The 4464-nt window shown below is 47.5% G+C and overlaps 1 protein-coding gene across 3 annotated transcripts in view; it reads left to right on the top strand.

Annotated features, from left to right (window-relative positions):
- The first annotated feature begins 3812 nt into the window (after positions 1–3812).
- Positions 3813–4464, top strand: part of sac3d1 (SAC3 domain containing 1) — a 13725-nt gene continuing 13073 nt past the window's right edge. Inside the window, exon 1 of one of the 3 annotated variants that reach the window (XM_048614008.1) lies at positions 3813–3912. The gene's annotated coding sequence lies outside the window, so the exon portion shown is untranslated. Of the gene's footprint in view, positions 4146–4464 lie in introns of all 3 variants that reach the window. The other 2 variants (XM_048614007.1, XM_048614009.1) reach the window with 2 other exon arrangements.

The following is a 4464-nucleotide window of genomic DNA, read 5'->3' as shown; positions in this document are numbered from 1 at the left end:
GCAGTGTCCAAAGTATAGTTACAGGGCCAACTTGGAGAAAGGAGAAGAGGAGAACAATAGAAATCACCGTGAGAAGCATTACAGTCCTTCGCCAGAGTCCCTCACAGAGCTCAGCTGCAGAATCACCCACAATATGCATTCAAACATCAGCAGCCCCGATCTAAAGATAACTCAGGGCAAGCACCGCAGCTCAGACAAACCCCCAAGGCCAGAGTCTAAAGACCTGAACAGGAGACGGACAGAAAACAGGGAGAGCCCCAATGTCCACCTTTACATGTCGGAGTTAGTGCCTCACCCGTTTGAAACCAACAACCAGATGCTCACGGAAACACGACCCCCAACTGAGCACAGCAAGAGGAAATCCCGAAGGAGCTCGAGAGAGGATACTGCGAATGGTATGAACACCCAGTGGATCCGGATGACCGAGGAGGAGACTTTGAATGTCCGGGATGACAAAACAGGCGAACTCATGAAGACCAGATCTGAATCTCCAAGAGACATCCCAGCAGACATGGGGTCAAAGGGAAGGTCACGAGATGACAGATATTCCAGTGGTCAGATCCAGCCCAGGGTTGAAAGAGACAGCAAAGGAGGGGGAGAGAAGATTCTGGAACAATCAGAGAAAGTTCATCTCTACAGCTCATACCCAGAGCCAAGACATGGAGTCTCTGAAAACCACATTGCTCTTCCAGTGGAAGATGAAAGTTGGGGGGAGCCCTACATTAACCCTTCATCCCAGCGTCCAAAGTACAGCTATAGGGCCAGTATGGATAAAGGGGAAGAGATTAGATACAATCCCAATAAATACTCCTACAGCACACCTGCAGAACCTAACCTATGTGTTTCACAAAAAATGGAGTACACTGTGATATCCAACATCAAAACCCCCGAGATCAAGAGAAAACACATAAAACACAAGAGTTTGGTAAAGGAACACATGAAGTTTGAACCAGGCATGAAGGAGCTCAGCAATATCCAACAAGTATTGATTACACAGAATCCAGATATTGAACATGGTTTGTCCAAGTCACACTCTAAGACAGATTTTGCTGTCGAGCAGATTCCCAGTGGGTTTGCAGACATTTCGTTGTCACCTGACTATCCTGGAAGGAAAACACCAAAAAATACAAGGGATAAAATCAATGTTCTTGAGACTTGGAACTGTCTGGAATCACACAACACTGTGACAAATGAAACAGATGAATACAGTCAAGGTGGTTTCACAATGGGAGCAATAAAGTGCTTGGAAGGATGGGGGAAAGGGCTCATTTATGAAACCCAGTTTGATACAAAACAGGGAGACAGGTCTTCTGAGGGATCACCTGAGAAAAAGGAAACCTATCTAGCACCGAGGCCGTCCAACTCAAGGAGGCCCAGGTACAGCTATGGCACAAATACAGATATGGAAGATGAGAGTGCAAATCTCCTGAGAAACAGCATCGCAAACCTTTCCCAGTCTGATCAACCAGTGCTTAAAATTACCAACAAGTCAGAATATATGGTGTCCTCCACGTCAACCAGCCCTGAAATGAACAGGAAACTGATCAAGTATACCAGCTCACTGGACGAACAGCCAGCCACCCTTTCCAACTTCATGAACAAAGCCAAGCAACTTGAAATTGCGACAACCATGCAGCCTGTCTCAGCCTATGAGTCATCGACTGTGCTGTACTCAGTGAATACAGACAACTTAACCAACAACAATCAACAGGCCAATGAAGTGGACCATGTTGGTGGCACCCTGATGTCCAAGACTTCTGCTGCTGGAAATCAGGTAGAATCAAGTTCCACTGCCTCTCATGATAGACCAAGAGAATGGCAGAGAGGTGTTTACAGTAAGCCTTACCTTCATGACCTGCCAGATGGAGACACGCATCGAGAACGCAAGGAGTCAACTGTTTCAGGAGATGTCAAACCAATGGCTTCACACTCATTGACCTCTCTTCGCCAGAGAGCAGTGTCTTCACTGGGAATGACATTAACGGATGGAACTCTGTCCGTGGATATCCCCAGACCAATAGTGTCAGCATCTCGGAAGAATCTTCTCGCAACAACTCCTTACAACTCTGAGCTTGTGTCGAACAAACTACGCTCAAAGCCTTGTCATTTCAAACACCAACACCAGGAGTGTCAAAAGAGATCCCTGCAGACTCGAAAACGCTACCAAGAGGAAGTGAAGGCTGCTCTGATGATCCAGGCAGCTTGGAAAGGTTACCAGACCCGAGCACAGATCCGGAAACAGGCTGAGGCTGCAATTATAATCCAAGCAGCCTATCGTGGTTACCAGATCAGAAAATTTCTAACAGAGGGTATTAGTGAGAATGAAATGGATGAACTGAACGACATACAGAACGAGGACTGGCAAAACTCTGAATATCCAGATATCTTTCTAGAAGAAATTTCACAGAGTGATTACAGTGAGAGTGATGCAGATTCAACAGAGGACTGGCTAGAGTCACCAGTCAGCATGACCATGGGCAGCCCAGGGAGTTATGGAAATGACAATGCAACCCAAGACAACAACCCAATCGATGTCGGTTGCACAAACCCTTTGTTGCATTATGAAAGTGTTTACCACTCACAGACATGCAACTGGGGAGGGATTTAGAGTCAAGAGGACACTCTCTTAGTGCTTTATTCCTTTCTAAAGATAGCAATGCAAGTTTAACCTTAAAACAGCATTTGGAATAAACAACTTAAATAAAGAAAGTGTTATTGAAGTCTGTTTTACATTGAAATACCCTGCTAAAGCTTGAGTTCAAAGCTATGGGCTGACATTTCAGTGCAGTATAATACTCACAACATTGTACATAACCAAGGCTGGGGAGAAAGCCGAAGTTTTTAACAGCACAGAAAGAGGCCATTTGGTCCATCGCATGCATGCCAGACATCAAACATCCATGTGTTCTCATTTTCTAGCACTTGGTCCATAGTCTTGCATCCATTTCAAGTGCGCATCTAAATACTTCATAAATATCTTGAGATTTCCCACCTCCACCACCCTTTTCAGCAGTGCATGCCAGATATCCACCACCCTCGGTGAATTATTTTCCCTTCAGATCCCCTTTAAACCTCCTGTTCCTTACCTGAAAACTGTTTCTCCCATCTCACGCCCCCATTCAGGTTATTGGCCCGTCCACTAGGGAGAAAGGCATCTCCCTATCTACCCTGTCTACGCCCCTCAGAACTTTATAAACCTCAATCAGATCCTCCCTCAGCCTTCCCTGCTCTAAGGGAAACAACCCGAGCCTCTCCCTTTGGAGGTCAATCACTCCAGCCCAGCCAATGTTCTGGTGAGTCTCCTCTGCATCCTGTCTAGTGTAATCACACCATTCCAAGGGCACTGTGACCAGAACTACATACAGTACTACAGCTGTGGCCTAATGTTGTACATGTTCTTCACCAAAGAAGAGTCATACCAGACTTGAAACGTTAACGCTGTTTCTCTCTCCACAGGTGCTGCCAGACCTGCTGAGTTTCTCCAGCATTGATTTTAGTTTAGAAAGGAAAAAGGTTATGTTGACATACTAGATATCAAATAGACTACCCCAACTTCCACCTTCTCTGTAGATCATCCTGTTCTGAGAACTGAGCGTCACTCCCATCCTGGAATATTCAGCATCTCTGATTAATACGGTTCCTTTGTTGGCAGATGTTTTCAGTTAGTGAGCTGTAAACTTTGTGATTCCTTCCATTAACCTATCCACTTCTCTATCCATTAAGACTGTCCTTAAAATCTACATGTCGGGTTGTGTGTTTGAATATTGCCATATATTGGAATATTTTGTTTGGGAATAACACCTGTGAGCTGTCTCCCAATCATTGTCCTGAGCTCCATTGGTCTCACTCTCTCTGAAGCACAATGTTCAGGTCCTGCTCCAGAGCCTGGTGGATATTTCAATGCAGCACAGAGTGAGTGCTGCACTGTCGGGGGTGCCATATATCCAATTCCTTGGTGATAATATGGAAGGGGCTGGGGGATGAGCCCTGGTGCCGTGGCCAGTTATTTATTTCAGGTTGTTGTTGTGAAGCGCTCCGGGACTTCCTGTGTTTGTAAAGCGCTCGATCACTGCGAGGGCTGGCTGTTTTCAGGGCGCTATATAAAGGCAGAGCGTTGTTACAGCGGGGGAGAAACTCTAAAAAGTGTGAGTGAGAGAGAGAATTAAAGAGGCGGCAAGCAGGGAAATCGGGCGGGATTCCGGCCGCGGCTGTAGGGGCCGGGCCGAGGCCTGGGGCCTGGGCGAGTCCGCGGGGCCTGGGCCTGGGCCTGGGCGAGTCCGCGGGGCCTGGGGCCTGGGGCCTGGGCCGCGCTCCCCCACCCCCTTCGCAACGACCATCCGCCCGGGCTCCACCGGCGCTGGATACCCCCTCCCTCTCTCCCTTTCCAATCCTCACTTCTCCCTCATTTTCTCCTCCGTCAACCTCAATCCCCCCCCCGCCTCAATCCGCACCCTCATCTCCCCC

The sequence above is a fragment of the Rhincodon typus genome, chromosome 29, assembly GCF_021869965.1.
Source record: "Rhincodon typus isolate 14 chromosome 29, sRhiTyp1.1, whole genome shotgun sequence".
Taxonomy (NCBI): Eukaryota; Metazoa; Chordata; class Chondrichthyes; order Orectolobiformes; family Rhincodontidae; genus Rhincodon; species Rhincodon typus.
Note: the sequence above shows the minus strand (reverse complement) of the source record. Positions and strands in the feature narration are given on the sequence as shown.